This window comes from Hevea brasiliensis, chromosome 10, assembly GCF_030052815.1.
Source record: "Hevea brasiliensis isolate MT/VB/25A 57/8 chromosome 10, ASM3005281v1, whole genome shotgun sequence".
Lineage (NCBI taxonomy): Eukaryota > Viridiplantae > Streptophyta > Magnoliopsida > Malpighiales > Euphorbiaceae > Hevea > Hevea brasiliensis.
Window position 1 is genome coordinate 44,465,285 of NC_079502.1, and position 18,871 is coordinate 44,484,155.

Here is an 18,871-nt window from a genome sequence, read left to right on the forward strand (position 1 = left end):
TGCCTAATCATTTTTTGAGTCCATGAAGAATTATTCAATTCGTGACTTTGGTCTTTTCATTCATTTGTGGGTGATATGTTACGGCAAAATGAAGGTTAATCCCCCACTTGATACATAGTTTTCTAAATTTTTCACTAGCGAACTGAGTGTCATTGCCTATTATGATAACTTTGAGAACCCTAAAACTACAGAAAATATTCTCTCTGATGAAAGTGATTACTAAGTTTGCAGTTACATACTACAACGCTTCAACTTTGGGCCATTTGCTCAAGTGATCAATGGCAACAATGGTATATTTGTGGGATCCTGATGCCATTAGAAAAGGTCTAAGAATGTCTATGCCCTATTGGTAGAAGGGCCAAGGGTTGCCGATTGCTAAAAGTTTTTTCTGTTGGATAATAAGGAATATTACTGTGTCCTTAGCATTTTTAGCATTTCTATACTAACTCTTTAGCATCCTGTATTGTAGTGGGCCAAAAAAATCCTTGCCTGAATGCTTTTATGGCAATCGTTCTTATTCCCTTATGGGCACCACACAGTCCTTCATGGATCTCGAGGAAGACTAACAAACTATCTTCTCTGATGATGCATTTTAGCCATGGTTAGAGATAGGATCTTTTGTACAGCCAACCATCAAGTATGTTATACATTGCTAATCTTTGCATTATCTTTTTGGCTTCAAGTTGATCTTCTGGAAGTGTTCCTTGATCGAAGTACCAAAAAATAGGTCTGATCAATGTTTCTCCAATTTTGATTAGGAATGCTTTTTTCTTCTTTTCTATAGTTGGTGTTGTTATCTCTTCTAGAGGGATGGGTTGAGAAAAATGTTGCTACTGCTTTTGCCAAAATATCAGTTTCTTGATTTTTCTCCCTCAGTACTTGGAAGATGTTTAAATCTCCACCATCTGCTTGGATTTATGCTAACATGTTTTGGATCCATAGCTCTTATCTTTCCAAGTTTTGGTCTTTTACATGGAAATTTCCCTGCAATTGATTAACAACCAGTTGTGAGTCACAAAAAATGTTAACGTTCTGGGCTCTTACCCCTTTGATGATTCGTAATGCCATGAGGATGGCTTCGTATTTGGCTACATTGTTTGTTGTTCAGAATGCTAGCTTTGCTGCATATCTTAATTTTGCTTTGTGTGGTCCTTCTAGTACTACACCTATTCTTGCACTGAAAGAACTTGATGTTTTGTTTGCCCATACATTCCACTATTCCTTCAGTTTTTCTTCACTTTTAGGAACTAGAGTTAGATCAACCATAAAATCTATGAGTACCTGTGCCTTCAATGTTGTCCTTATCATGTATCTGATATCATACTCTCCAAGGATGATAGACCATGTTGCTAAACGTCTAAACGTTTCTGGTCTATGTAAGATCTTCTATAGTGAGTAATTTATTTGGACTTCGATTGTGATACCCCTTACCCATCTACAGTGTAGCAGAGCAAGATATGCCACACAGTGTGCCGGAGCACCAAATCATATTTCAATTCAATTTACCCTTTTTACTTATTTATTTATAATTTTTGATAAATCTGAATTTTTCTATAATTTTTATAGAAAATCCCGCAAAGTGCCGGCTATAAATTAGAAAAACAGTTCTTCTGAACCTGTTTAAAAGACACTTCCAATATAATTTCCAAATCCAGAACTCCATTATACACACTTCTCAACTCAATCTCAAAATCTCAATATTATTTTCAGAATTTTTTTCTATTCACATCATCTGTCACACCCTACCCCTCTGTAAGGCATAACATGATCCCGTAGTATACCTAATGAATTACTAACTCCGTCTACTGATAACCCATTAAATACACTACAAGGGATTTTTAAAACTTTTCTTACTTCTTTTACAGTGGTGAGCACTATTTACAGGTGTTAAAACCTTTTTGAACTGAGGTGATAGAATTGACACATTTGAATTATTTGGAATTTCTGTAAAAATTTTGGCAGAGTGCCCTCTGTATTTTGGATAAAACAGTTCTTCATAAAACCTGTAAAAAGCACTTCAATATGTATTTGCAAATCTCAACTCCAACATATTTCTCAACACAACATTTTTCTCAACTCAAATCCGCAGTGATTTTTCAAAGACTGAGATACAAGAAATATAATATAAAACTATTCAAGTAAATGAAATCTCAAATTTATATTCACGATAATTTACATTTAATTACATACCAAAATATTTTACAAGAGTTTTTATACAACTGCTCAAATAATTTACATACATATTATTACATGCATACATCAAAATCTATGTACATGGGTATACCTATGATATACCTGGAGCTGATCTGAATATATCTTCAAGGAAATTTACTTACTGCTCTATGCTCTTCTTACCTGCGACAGCATACAAAGCTATCGCTGAGTGGTGAACTCAGTGGTGCACAACTATAATTTAAACATAATCCAATATATATTGACCAAATTTACAGTAAATAATTTGGGAATCAGAATACTGATCAAATTTCACAACTCAAAATATTCATTGCCAATAATGTAAATCATTTTTATAAATGACTTGGAGCACAAAATTCAATTTATCAAATCTTGACTATCCATTTAAGTAATTCCAACAAAATCAATTATACATAAACCATAATTGAAATCACCATTCCTTACCATTCAAAAGCCATTCTGTATCTCAAAAATCACTATGTATCTCAAAAACCATGTTGTATCTCAAAAGTCATTATGTATCTCAAAAACCATGTTGTATCTCAAAAATCAATCTTTATCTCAAAACTCATTCTTTATCTCACTAACAATGCAAGACTAATCCGAAAGGGCCATATTCGATGTGATTCTAACTCCCTATGGTCGGGGAGGTCGAATCAGATTCTAACTCCCTATGGTCGGGGAGGTCGAATCATCGTGCACAGTACCATCACAATAATGAATCTTCCGCAAGGGCCATAACGATAAAATAAACTTAGATCTAACCTCAAATCAGAGGAAAATCTAAGCCTGTGCACGTACCATGGTAATCAAAACACAACTAACTCCATTGTCTTCTCAACAAATGAGAGAGACGGGTAATAACCTAATCAAGCATCTATAGTGAGATATAAAACAATATCACAATCATTTTAGTGAGCATAAATCACAATATAATTCGATTCAAAGTCAATTTCAATATCCAATAATTTTTATGCTCATCACAATTCAAATCATAAATTTACATTTTTCCATGAAAATTACCATCACAATTCAAAACATGTTCTATCACAATTTTCCAAAACATAATTTATTCAATCCATAATAATGCTTGTTAAACATAATACATAAGAAAAATATGTCATTTAATCATATGAAATATTCAAACAAAATCAGTTAAAAACTAGTTGTGCACAAACACAACTTAAAACAATAGCATACAATTAATCATATGAAATATTATTCAGAGCAAAATCAGTTGAAAACTAGTTGTGCACAAACACAACTTAAAACAATAACATACAATTAATCATATGAAATATTATTCAGAGCAAAATCAGTTGAAAACTAGTTGTGCACAAACCTCTGATGACTGTCTCTCGGTCTGGACTCAGTGTTTTCTTCCCTTTTCCTGAGTCTTTGGTAACTGAGAAACACAATTTGAAGTGTTTCAGTACTAAATTAAATTGTCTCTAACGATAATGTTCGATAAACAATTCATTGAATACCTTTATTTGCTTAATCACCTAATATACCGACCCTCGATGCGTTCTAGGTAAATTAGGTTTTAGTGTCATTAATATGTCACATTCGATAGGGTTTTAGGGTTGGTACGTTTTACCAAAGTCATTTCCTTGTTCAGTGCATTTTAATGCAACTTGCTGGATTCCGGGATACTAGTTTGACCTAGCCGGACGACCTAGTTCCCTCAGTTTTCGAGTTTCAGTAAAAACTACAAACTTGTAGATCTATGTCTTATTGCACGCGGGGCAAAATTTCAGGTCAATCCGAGTTAAGTAGACCAAGTTATGGTCATTATACTATTGCTGGTCAAATGGCATCAAATTAGGTCAATTTTAGGTCAATTTGGTCAACTTTTGTTCGGCCAGTTTTTGGACCAGAGCTTGTGCAAGCTTTTTGACTTGCTTCTGGTCATTTATGGGTTTTGGTGTCTTCATAAGACTTGTAGGTATGGGTCTTAACTATTCATGGTTAAAATTTCAGGTCAATTGGACCTGTTTTGAGTGAGTTATGGCCTAAACACTCACTGCTGCCCAATTGGTCATTTTTCAGGTCCTAATTGCACCTAATTCGAATTGGTCATTTTCTTAGATCACCTTGCAAGCAGAATTTTGGTATGTTTTCTCAATGAAAGTTGGCACATTTTGTGCCTAGTTCCACCTCCAATTGGTCTCATACCAATTGAGGTTACACATTTAAACTTATTGGCTAAAATGTACACTGCCCTTGGTTACTTTGCTTAACACACATCAATTACACACATTTACCTTGCAATATGTTTACTTCCCTACCAAATCTGTTTTGGTACATTACCAAAACTATATATTACTTTACATTAACATCACTTTGGGCAGATTACAATTATCTTCAATACACCAAATATAACTCTAATTCCCAAAGTCCAAACACAATTACACATCAACATAACATTACTAGTTTTTACATACTCTTTACACAATAAGTTCATATACATATCCATCAATCCTTCTATGTCAATATTCTACCAACACTTCCATGAATACATACATTTATTCAAGTGTCCCCAAGCTGCCAAAAATCTTCTTCAACACCAAATTGTCCTACAATTCATCAATTCCCATCCAAGTGCCAAAAATCACCATATAAATATGAAGTAATTCACTAGGTTATTAAATCATCACAACCAACATAATTCTCATCAATTATATGTACAAATACTTCATCAATACATGATTACATGGCTGCCCAAAAATGGATATCTCAATACTCTTCAAACTTAAAAATTTCCTTCACAAAACCAACACCCATAACATGTATACAAAGTTTATCAAAGAAATCTTCAAAAATGCTAACTTACCTTATGGTTGGAGCTTGTTAAACCTTGCTTAAACTTCTCAAATTTGGTATCAAACTCTTCCTTGTGATGAGTAGACAAACTTTCATGAAGCCACTTAAGGGATTGGAGTTAAAAATGGAGAGGTTAAGTGAGCTCATGCAAAACGCCCATGGAGTTTCCTCTCCCTTCAATTCGGCAATGTTGAGAGAACCTTGAGGAAGATGAAGTTCAGCTGGTTAGTGGACTTACATCAGCCCCCATTTAGTGTTTAATTAATCCATTAATGGTCCACTAACTCCAAATAATCATATAATAATCTAATTGTTCACTTAATCCCACATTAACCCATGATTTTAGCTATTTACTTTAGGTACCACTAAACTAAATTTTCATTTTATTTTCTAAGTGTAATATTATTTATTTTTAATGAAAATTTAGGTCAAAAGACACTTCAGGATGTCAAATGACCATAATGCCCCTGTTCGGGTTGCATTCCCGATTTTTCGGTAACACCGGATTTTGTCCATTTTTCGATTTCTCACTTTTCTTTGTACTAATTATTTAATTTTTCTTTGATCTTTCTAATGATATTTTTTCTTCAATAAGGGTCTATTTAAGTCCAAAAAAATGTTTTCCAGGGTTCCATGATCAGGAGCTAGTCAACGGTCTCTGCCGTGACTTCCGTCATGATCACCATCGCTAGGTTTCCCGGCTCGCTTAACTTGATCACATTTCTTTGCTATTATTTTTCCTTTGTTTTTCTTGTATTTTCTTTTCTTGTATTTCATTATTTTATGTCTCCTCCCTCATGTCAAAGTGTAGTTCTAGGCATCCTAGCTGTCCGGACAACACTGGTCACCGGAGCAGTAGAACGCACTACCGAACTTTGGGGTGTTACATCATCACTTGAAGCACATTCATAAATATTTCTCAACATTTCATTTTTCAACATAATATATAGAAAATTTCAATAATATTGTAACACCCCTAAGTTTGGTAGTACGTTCTACTGCTCCGGTGACCGATCTTTGTCGAACTAGATGCCTAGAACTGCATTTCGATATGAGTGAGGAGACATAAAATAATGAAATACAAGAAAAGAAAGTACAAGAAAACAAAGGAAAAAATGATAGCAAAGAAATGTGATCAAGTTAAACGAATGGAAACCTAACGATGGTGATCATAATGGGAAGTCGCGTGGACCGCTGACTAGCTCTCGATCATGGGAACCCGAAAAACATTTTTGGACTTAAATAGAACCTTATTGAAGAATAAATATCATTAGAAAGATCAAAGAAAAATTAAATAATTAGTACAAAGAAAAGTGAGAAATCAAAAAGCGAACAAAACCCTAATAGAAAAATGGGAATGCCACTCCGGCAGGCATTATGGTCATTTGACATCCCGAATTGTCTTTTGACCTAAATGTCCATTAAAAATAAATAGTATTACACTTAGAAAATAAAATGAAAAATTAATTTGGTGGTACCTAAAGTAAATAGCTAAAATCAAGGGTTTAATGTGGGATTAAGTGAAAGTTTAGCTTAAAATATGATTTAAATTTTTTAGTGGACCACTAAGAACATTAAAATGATTAAATATACTCATAAGTGGGCAGATTATTCCCACTCAAAGGTCATCTTCCTCACTTGGCTTAACCTAGCCGAATTGAAGAAGAAACAAACCTCCATGGGCGTGTTCTTGCAACCTTCATCCACTCCCTCATTTCATCTCTAAATTCTTAGGTTCCTTTATGAAAAATGGTCTACACATCACAAGGAAGATATTGATACCAATTTTAAGAAGTTTGATGAAGGTTTAGCAAGTTACAATCAAAGGTAAGTTTACACTTTTGAGAATTCCTTTGTTAAACTTTATGTTCATGTTATGGGTGTTAGTTTTGTGAAGGAAATTTTAAAGTTTAAATAGTTATTGAGATAGCCATTTTTGGACAGCCATGGGGTCACGCATTTAATGAGTTATTATGCATATAATTGATGAGAAATAATATTGATCATGGTGATTTAATATCCTAGTGAATTATTTCACATATATATGGTGATTTATGCACTTGGATGGGAATTGGTAAATTGTAGGGCACTTTGATGTTGAAGGACAATTTTCGGCAGCTTGGGAACCCTTGAATAATTGTATGTATTGATGGAAGTGTTGGCAGAATGTTGACCTAGAAGAATTGATGAATGTATATGTAAATTAGTAGTGGAGATTATATGTAATGATTAGGTGTATTTATGTACATATATTGCTAAATTTGGACTTTGTGGTTTAGGGTTGTATTTGATGTATTGAGAATGTTTGTATTCTGTCCAAATTGACCATAGTAAGAAGTGATAAATGAATATGGAATGGTATAAAATCAGAATTAGGTATGGGGATTTAAAGTAGAGCAAGTTAAATGTGTGTTTGAATTGGGGTTTGAAAGACATATAGAGGGCAGTGTGCAAATAGACCTATAACCTTAAATGTGTAACCTCAATTGGTATGAGACCAATTGGAGGTGGAACTAGGCACAAAATGTGCCAACTTTCATTGAGAAAACATCCCAAAATTCTGCTTGCAAGGTGACCTAAGAAAATGACCAATTCGGATTAGGTGCAATTAGGACCTGAAAAATGACCAATTGGGCAGCAGTGAGTGTTTAGGCCATAACTCACTCAAAACAGGTCCAATTGACCTGAAATTTTAACCATGAATATTTAAGACCCATACCTACAAGTCTTATGAAGACACCAAAGCCCAGAAATGACCATAAGCAAGTCAAAAAGCTTGCACAAGTTCGGGTCCAAAAACTGGCCGAACCAAAGTTGACCAAATTGACCAAAAAATTGACCTAAATTGATACCATTTGACCAGCAATAGTGTAATGACCATAACTTGGTCTACTTAACTAGGATTGACCTAAAATTTTGCACCGCGGTGCATAAGACATAGATCTACAAGTTTTTAGTTTTGATCGAAACCCGAAAACCGAGGGAACTAGATCGTCCGGCTAGGTCAAACCAGTGTCCCGGAATCCAGCAATTTGCATTAAAATGCACTAAACAAGGAAATGACTTTGGTAAAACGTACCAAACCTAAAACCCTATCGAATGTGACATATTAACGACATTAAAACCTAATTTACCTAAAACGCAACGAGGGTCGGTATATTAGGTGATTAAGTGAATAATTGAGTTCAGTGCATTATTTACCAAACACCATCAATAGAGACAGTTTAATTTAGCACTGAAACACTTCAAATTGTGTTTCTCAGTTAACAAGGACTCAGCAAAAGGGAAGGAAACACTGAGTCCAGACCAGGGGGACAGTCATCAAAGGTTTGTGCACAACAACTATTTCTTTTGAATTATTTTCAATTGAAATAAATATTGACTATTTGTATATTATTGTTTTAAATTGTGGAAATGTATTTGAATGAATATTTATTGCTTGAAAAGCATTGTAAATGATTTGAAACTGTGAGAAATTGTTTGAATGACATTGATGGATACTTATTGATTTAAAAGCATTGGAAATGGTTTGAAACCACAGCTATCATGTATATTGATTCTATTCCTCATTAGCTTGTCTAGTGGGACGAATTGAATTCCCTCTCTGGCTGAAGTGTTGAGGTGTGTGCCTGTTGAGGACGAATTGGATGAGTACTCATATTTTTGCTAGCTAGCTATGTTATTCCTCATTAGTCATCGACTTTTGGGACGAATCGAATACCTCATTAGTCATCGACTTTTGGGACGAATTGAACTGTGGATCATGATTAAGCTGTGTGTGATTTATTGATGTTTATTGTGAGATTGTGAAATGGATTTAAACTCTCATTGACATATACTGTCTTTTGAATTCAAACATGATCTGACTTATGGAAATCTATTGTGATATTGAGAAGTGGAGTTTAAATTTTTATTGACCTTTATTGTCTTGAATTTGACTATGGTTTTAAGTATCCACTATTTATATGATTTACGAATTGTGATTTAAATTTGTATTTGGTTAATGTTGTGCACCACTGAGACATTGTCTCAGCGATAGCTTTATTCTTGTCGCAGTAGAGACAGACAGGGCAGCAGACTAGGCTGCATATACATCTAGCGAGGGATTACCTGGTATAATGAGTATACCAATATTTTGCATTTTGTACTGTAATGTATGACACTGTATGTACATTTTGTTTTTGGTTTTGAGTAGTTGTAAATTCAAATTGTACCTTGAAGTTGTAAAATAATTATGAGCTGCTTTGACTTGTAAAAGTTGTATTATATTTCCTTATCTCAGACTTTGAAAAATTTCTATGGAATTGAGTTGATAAATTGTTGTGTTGAGAAATATATTGGAGTTGAGATTTGGAACATTATTGAAGTGCTTTTTACAGGTTTTCTGAAGAACTGTTTTGTCCAAAATACAGATGGCACTCTGCCAAAATTTTTACAGAAATTCCAAATAAATCAAATGAGTTAGTTGTTTCACTTCAGTTCACCAAAGTTTTTAACACCTGTAAATAGTGCTCACCACGGTAAAAGAAGTAAGAAAAGTTTTTAAAATCCCTTGTAGTATATTTAATGGGTTATCAGTAGACGGAGTTGGTAATTCATTAGGTATACTACGGGATCATGTTATGCCTTACAGAGGGGTAGGGTGTGACAAATATGAAATTTCATATCTTTACATTATCACATAAGTTCAGGAGTTTGTAATTACAATCAAAACTAATACAAAATGCAAAATACAAAATGCCACCCATAGTCCTAATGTCCTACCAAGTGCACTGCAGATGTGAGGTGACTCTGGACTCAGCATGCAGCTCTGAAAGTTCACCCGGTTTGATGTCTGCTGGGCTCCCCAGCTATGTCTCCAGTACCAGCGCGTGGCAAAAGCGAGTAACCCATACTAGTCGACTGGACAATATTTTCTACTTAGTGGTGACAATATAAAATAAAATAAAATAACTAAAATAATATAAATATGCAGAATGTATGTTTACATATTTTGTAGACTTAATTCCTAGTATTTATTACAGTATGATTTGATTAAAAATTTGTAAGATTCATTATCATCGCCCGAGTAACCCATACTAGTCGACTGGACTAGATAAATGGGTAAACTAGCACTGGGTACTAAGTACCTCGGACCATCACACCATCGGTCACATTGTGTCTCCCGGTGTGCAACAGAACAGCTAATAAGCTGTAATAATTATCAGGGATAAAACCCGAGTATAACAACTCAAATAACATAGCCAAAGGCTATAATGTCACAGAATGGCATGGGAGGCCATGAAACACATAATGGCATGAAGCCATATGCAGTACTGCTAACAGAACCCTATTGGCATGCCAACCTATCCAAACCAATCTTGCTAGGTATACTAGGGCATATTACACTTTTAAGTTTCACCATTCTTGAAATTCAAGTTTTAGTATTACTATTCAATTCATTAGTCAACAACATGTTGACTTTTACATGGATAATAGGTACATTGGTTTTAATACTCCCAACATACCACATTTTGCATTCTAAAATTGTTGGTATTGGTTGCCAATACCATTTCTAAGCTTAATGTTAATTGTATAAAATTTTCAGTTTTTAAGCTTTGTGTTTACTGTTCCATTAATCATTTTTACAGTGGGAATTTGGCAAAGTGATCAATATGAAAGTTGTTCCTTATTTTGTCTAGTTACATTTCCTTTTTTGAATCACTCAATTTGGAGTTTTGTAGCTCAAGTTATGGCCCAAAACCCACAACTGGCTGAATTATAATTTTTCCAAAATTTCTGGACTGACCAAATCTATAGTATTAGGAGCAGTGACTGCAGGTCACTTTTTGAATATGTTATGATCATAATTTGGGTTAGCTTTCTTCATAAAAGTTGTAGGTATATATCTCATATTATTGCTGGTAAAATTTCAGGTCAATTGGACCTTTCTACACTAAGTTATGGCCAAATGACTAAACACTGTTTATTTGGTCATTTTGCCCAGGCAGAATACAGGTCACTCGAATTAGGACAATCTTTAGGTCAACTTAGTTTGGTTTTCTGGGCATGGTTTCTTTACCAAAGTTGTGCCATTATATATCTAGTTTCATGTCCAATTGTCCTTGCACCAATTGAGCCTCTACAACTCCAGTTATTGCTGCCCAAACCTACCAGACTCATGACCAGTCCTGTAGGTCACCAAGGGCAGCCACACCAAACTCAAATCCCACTACACAACCCACTTCATTTTTTATTCAAACAAAATCAAATGGTCACTAATTGACCATTAAAACCTATTTTCATCATCACATGATCAAAGTCTCATTTTCATCCCAAACCCTAACTCAAACATCACAAACCATGCATTATAATTTGCATTTCATCATTCCACTTAAGAGATTCATATTAAGGGCAGCCATACTACCATTTTAGCTCCATAAAAATCATCACAATCTTACCCCAACCAAGGCTGCTGAAAATATGGGATGGGCATACACATGGTATTTAATAAATTTCTTTGTAATTTACACTCAATCATAGTCTTCTAACATGAATTTAAAGAGAAATCAAGGTTAGGTCATAAACCTCTAATGGAGTGAAATTTCCAACTTGCTAGGGTTCTTCTTTTTCTTTTCGTTTTGCTCCCAAAAGACTTATCAATATGTAAGAATAATTTTTTGTGTTGGGAATATAGGGTTTAGTTGGGTAAAAGCTATGAAAATCAAGCTTTAAAAAGCTTGGTAATGGTAGCTATGGAGGGAGAGGGTGACGGCAAGAAGAAGGATAAGAGTGTTCTGATTTTTTTTTTCTTCATTTTTCTGCCCATTAAGTCTTTTTAAATAAACTTGTGCCATGTGTCAACATGTGATTGGGTGGAAGAATTTTAATGACATCATTATGATGTCATAATTCCAATTTCTTTCATTTTCTATCCTTTTCTTGTCTATTTAATTTCAAATAAATTTTTAACAATATTTATTTACATTTTATGTCATATAAATCATTTATTTAACTGGACAAGTTGGCCAAAAATCATCTCTGAAGACGAAATGACCAAAATGCCCTCCGTTTGGCTTAACGAGCCAAAATTGTGTGTACTGATAGAAAAATTTTTGTAAGCATTTTGTTGGCATTCTAATGCCATAAGAACCTCAATGACCCTTCTTTGGAGTCTCAAAAACTATTTTATAATTTTTTTCCCAGGTCTAGGGTTGTTAACGGCCTTCACCATCACTTCCCCTTCGGATCACTCATCACTGGAGTTTCGGCTCGTTTAACCTTAGTGTATTTGGTTTCTAAAAATTTTCCTTGATTGTTATGAGCATTATTTAGTTTCTTTATAACTCTTCACTCTAGTCTATCTATAATTTCAAACATTGCATTATTTAGTTTCTTTATAACTCTTCACTCTAGTCTATTTATAATTTCAAACATTCTAGCTGCTTGAACCGATAGTGGTTACCGGAACAGTAGAATGTACGGACTAGCTAAAGTGAGGATGTTGCATCAATGGTGTGGGCTTTAAAATAAGCTTCAATTTAGTTGCCGCTGATAAAACTACGTTTGTGAGCTTTTCTATGATTGGGTAATTAAATTCAAATCCTTTCAGTTCCTAATTAGCATATTATATTGGCCTCTGCTTGCCTTCTTCTTCTCTCATGAGAACTGAGCTAATGGTTTCCTTAGTTACTGCAAGATAAAGAAATAGTACCTCACCCAGTTTTGGCAAATCAAGTAATGGAGGTGATGATAAAAATTGTTTTAATTGGTCAAAGGCTTCTTAGCATTCATCTACCCATTTGAAGTTATTTCTTACTCTTAAAGCTTAGAAAAATGGTAGACATTTTCTAGCTCAGTAACTCATGAATCTGCCGAGAGCTGTAATTCACCCATTCAATTGTTGTACTTCCTTTATATTGCTCGGAGGTTACATGTCAATGATTACTTAAATTTTTTAAGGATTCACCTCTATCCCTCATTCGGATATCATGAAAATGAGGAATTTTGCTGCTTTTAGTCTCAATGTACATTTGTCCTAGTTTTGCTTCTTTGTCTAATACATCAAATGTCTCGGCTATATCTCTGGCATGATCCTCCATTCTTTTTGATTTTATAATCATATCGTCAACATATACTTAGACCGTTTGGCCTTTTTATTCCTTAAACATTTGGTCCATGAGTCTCTGGTATGTTGTGTCAACATTTTTCAATCCAAACAGCTTACTCTATAGCAGAATACTCCTGAATCTATCATGCAGCAAAGTCTAAAGGTAACCAAGATCGACAAATAGCTCATGCTATTGTGTCAGGGTTTACTGGCCAACTAAAAGGTTGGTGGGACTTTTCCTTATTAGAAGAAGGAAAAAGACAAATATATGATGCTGTTAAAACAGAACAAAGAAATGAAGGTCCAGCCCAAGTACCAGATTGTATAAATACACTCTTATACACGATAGGCTTACAATTCATAGGATCTATGAGTCTTTATCTAGACAGATCCCAGGAACAATTAATGAATCTTAGGGGTCCTGATTTATCCCATTTTAGATGGTATAAAGATACCTTCTTTTCCCTTATTTTCATTAGGGAAGATAATCAGTTCGATTTCTGGAAAGAAAAGTTTCTTTCTGGATTACCCTCGTTATTTTCTGAACGAGTCAAAAAACAGATTCGAGACCGAAATGATGGAGCCTTACCATACAGTAACTACACCTATGGAGAATTAGCCTCTGAGGTAGTTACTGCAGGAGTAACTTTGTGCAATGAATTAAGACTTCAACGCCAATTACAAAAGGAATGTATCATGGGTAAAAGATTACTCGGTGATTTCTGTGAACAATATGGTTTACCACCCATAACTTTTCCTTATAAAGGCAAAGTTAAAAGGGGGAGGAGAGAAGGAAAGAAAAGTTTTAAAAAACATAGGACTTTTTATCCTAAAAAGGATAAACCATATAGGAAAACTCCTAAGAAAAAATCTGTAACCTCTTCTAAAAAGAAGAAAAGAGAAACCAGAGAAACTAATGTAGTCTGCTACAAATGTGGAAAAACTGGTCATTACGCTAATAAGTGTAAAGTTAAGCAACAAATACAAGCTTTAGCAATTGATGAAAATCTAAAAGATTCCTTGATAAAAATACTCTTAAATGAGTCAGAACCAGAAGATTTAGAAGTAAATGCAATAGATTATACTTCAGAAGAGTCTTCAACCGAATCTGATAAAAAATCAGAATGTAATGGGAAATGTGATTATTATAAATCACTCTGTGCCTTAAATGGTTTGTGCACATTAACAAAAGAATAAAATCTAATTTTAGATTTAATAGACAAAATAGAAAGTCCAGAAGAAAAAAGAAAAAGACTAGAAGAATACTTAAACGTATTCAAAGAAAAGAGTCCTTTAGAAAAGAAAATTGAGGAAAGAGGAAATCCATATGATCTTAAAGAAATAATGGATAGAATCAAGAAGGCTAAAATGCCTAGAGAACCAACGGTGAAAGAACTTAGACAAGAGATAAATTCAGTTAAGACTAAAATACAATTCCTGAAAGAAAGAGTAGTTTTATTAGAAATAAAACATGAATCTCCATTAATGATGGAAATAGCGGAAAAAGAAGAAGAACAGGAACCAATAGAAATAAATAGTCTTCAGTATGTCAATAGAATTGACAGGGTTATAACTCATAAATGGCATACTAAAATAACTATAATTGTTCAAAAGGAGTACTTATTCAGTACTATCGCCTTAATTGATTCAGTGCGGTTATCTTTGTATAGACGAAGGACTTGTACCTTCAAAATACTTCTCTAAAACGGTAGAAGAATTGCACACAGCAGATAGTTCTAAAATGAACATCCAATACAAATTATCTGATACGATAGTTTGTAATCAAGGAATATGTTTCGAAATACCATTTATAATGGTAAAAGGATTATCTCATCCAGTAATCCTAGGAAACCCATTCTTACATATGCTATACCCTATTAAGTCAATTACTGAAAAGGGAATAGTATCTGAAGTAGAAGGAAGAGAGATTATTTTTGAATTTATCTCCTTTCCAATAGAAAGAGAAATCGATGTGCTTAAAAGCAACATCAAAAAAAAGAAAAATTCATTTATTCTCTTAAAAGAGAAGTTGATTATAAAACAGTTCAGCAAAAGGTTAATGAACCTTTGATTCAAGAAAAAATAAAACAGCTGCAATATGAGATGACTAATAGCATCTGTGCAGAAGTACCTAATGCCTTTTGGGCTAGAAAAAGTCATGTGGTTAATCTACCATATGAGCCCAGCTTTGATGAAAAAATGATACCTTCAAAGGCACGGCCCATAGCTATGGGACCAAGACATTTGGAGATCTGTAAAAAAGAAATTGCTGACCTCGAGTCAAAAGGGCTAATTAGAAAAAGTCAAAGCCCATGGAGTTGTCCAGCATTTTATGTTGAAAATGCTGCTGAGTTAGAAAGAGGAGTACCCAGATTGGTCATTAATTATAAGCCTTTAAATAAGGCCCTCAGATGGATCAGATATCCATTGCCTAATAAAAGAGATCTGTTAAACAGACTCTATGAGGCCCAAATCTTCTCAAAGTTTGATATGAAGTCTGGATATTGGCAAATCCAGATAGTTGAAACAGATAGGTATAAAACTGCCTTTACTGTGCCATTTGGACATTACGAATGGAACGTAATGCCCTTTGGGCTTAAAAATGCCCCATCAGAATTTCAAAAAATTATGAATGAAATATTTAATGCTTATTCAGCATTTTCAATTGTTTATATTGATGATGTCCTTATTTTCTCCAGGATAATTGATCAACATTTTAAACACTTAAATGTGTTCATGAAAATTGTCAAGAGAAATGGCTTGGTAGTCTCAGCTAGAAAGATTAAACTCTTTCAAACTAAAGTAAGATTCTTAGGTCACCATATTGAACAAGGATCAATTATTCCTATTGATCAAGCCATTGAGTTTGCTAGTAAATTTCCAGGCAAAATAAAAGAAAAAACCCAACTTCAAAGGTTTTTAGGAAGCCTTAATTATGTCTCAGACTTCTACAAAAACCTGGCCCATGATGCAAAGCCTTTATTTCAAAGACTTAGAAAAAACCCAAGCCCATGGACCACAGAACATACTTTATCTGTTAAATGGATAAAACAAAGGGTTAAGACCCTTCCCTGTCTGGCAATTCCTCATCCATCTGCCTTAAAGGTAGTGGAGACTGACGCATCTGACATCGGGTACGGAGGCATCTTAAAACAAAACCTAGATGGCAAAGAATGTAACACCCTCCCGGTAACTACTCCGTACATCCTGCTGTTCCGGTGACCAGTGTCGGTCCGGACAGCTAGAATGTCCGGAAAAATATTTAAACTAAAGTGAGGGACCATAATTAACTCAAATATTAATAAGAAAAATTTGGTAAAAATTTTAGAAATAAAATACAACCAAGTTAAACGAGCCGGTGCCCTAGCGATGGGTAACCAGAGGGAAGTTGCGGTTCTCGCAACGAGGAGCCCTAGACCTGGGGGAAAAATTATAAAATAATTTTTGGGACCTCAGAGAAGGGTCATTGAGGTTCCTTGGCATTAGAATGCCAAGAAAATACCTAGAAAAAATTTTCAATCAGTACAGATAATTTTGACCCGTTAAGCCAAACGGAGGACATTTTGGTCATTTCGCCTTCAGAGGTGATTTTTGGCCGACTTGTCCAGTCGAGTAAATCATTATTATGACATAAAATATAAATAAATATTGCTAAAAATTTAATTGAAAATAAGTAGAAAAAAAAAGAAAAGAATAATGAAAGTAAATGCTTAAATATGCCATCATGCTTAAGTAAGCATGATGCAATTAAATTTTCCCACCAATTGGAATGTGACAAGCACACACTAAAACAATTAAAAAGGGAAAAAAATGGACAGAAAATCAGTTTTCTTTTTCATTTTTTCAGCTTGCCAAATCCTCCCATGGAAGCTTTCATTTTCTCCTTCATTCAAGCTTGCAAATCCCTCTAACCTTACCCCAAAACCCTAAGCTACCTTCATAAAAAATTAATCCCACACCTAGACAAAGCAATTGACAACAAAGAAAAGAGGAAACAAGGAGGTTTTCACAAGTCCAAGAAGTGTCCCTTAAAGGTTAGTGCACTAAAACCTTTTCTTTCAATTTTAGGTGTAGTATGCATGCCAAATTAAGTGGGAAATTCAAGAAATTGAAAGAATTAGTTAAGGAATTAAACATCCCTAATTCAGCAGCCTTGGGAACCTTATGGGCCTGCATATATACATGATTAGTGATGATGATTGATGAGGTTATAGGCATGAGAAGTGATAGGAATTTAATTGATTAAGTTTTGAAATTTGAAATTAGGGTTTTGGGAGTGAAGAATTGGACTTGGTTTATGAAGTGATTAATGGACATTTTAATGGTCAATTAGTGACCATTTAAGGCAAGTTAATCACAATTTGAAGTGAGTTAATGCATGGCAAACTGAAATGGGAAGGCTACCCTAGGACAGCAGCAGGGTGACTGAAATTTCAGTCCACTTGGACTGCCATAACTTGGGCTGTGTTGGTCCAATTGGTGTTTGGACAATTGGATATGAAACTAGGCTTATAATGGCACATTTTTGCTGAAGAAACCATGCCCAAAAGACCAAAGCAAGAGGACCAAAAGTTGGCCCTAATCCGGACACCCTGCAACTGATTCTGCAGAATGACCAAATGAACAGTAACTGTTCATTTGGCCATAACTCACTGTAGATTTGGTCAATTGACCTGAACTTTTTATAGCAACAAGTTAAGACATAGAAAAACAACTTTCATGAAGAAACCTACCCCAAATTATGGCCAGAACTAATTCAAAAATGCAATCACAATCACTGTTCATGTTACTGTAGATATGGTCAATTCTGCAGATTGGCAATCCGGCCAGCTGTGGTTTTTGAGCCATATCTGGAGCTACAAAACTCCAAATGGAGTGATTCAAAAAAGGAAATTAAACTAGACAAAATAAGGAACAACTTTTATGTTTACCAATTCCTCAAATTTCCACTGTAACAGTTCCTAATGGAACAGTAAAGTTATGGTACAAAATCTGAAAAATCTGCTCCTTTGGTTTAATGCTTAGAAATAGTATTAACGCTTAATGCCAACAAGTTTTAAATATAAAATGTGGTATGTTGGGAGTGCCAAAGTCAATGTACATATTTTCTATCCAAAAGTTAACATTTTTGTTGACCAATGAGGTGAATAGTAACACCAAAACTTGAAATTCACAAATTGAAGAATTTAAAAGTTTTAAATGCCCTAGTATACCTAACAAGATTGGTTTGGATAGTTTGGCATGCCAATAGGGTTCAGTTAGCAGTACTGCACATGGAAATATGCCATTCTGTGATTTTATGGCTTTTAGCCATTCTGACCTTGCATTGAGATTTGGCCTTGTGCCTGAGATTATTCTGACACTGGTAGCCGTTACATTTGCACAGGAGATGCATATGTGACCGATGGTGTGACGGCCCGAGGTACTAGATACCCAGTGCCAGTTTACCCGTTATCCAGTCCAGTCATCTAATGTAGGTTACTTGGGCAACCAAATGAATAAAAGTGTATAAAGTTAATGATATACAAATTCAAAACAAATGAAACATATACATTTACCACATATCTATTTTCTTGCTATTTCTTTTATTTTATTATTGCACCACTAAGTATTATTGCTTAGCGCGTTGCTTTTGCCACGCGTAGGTTCTGGAGATACAGATCGTGAGCCCAGTAGACCGCAGACTGGGTGAGTTCATCTTGCAGCTCTGCACAGTGTCCGTGTCACCTCACTACCTGCAGTGCATTGGTAGGGCACTAGGTG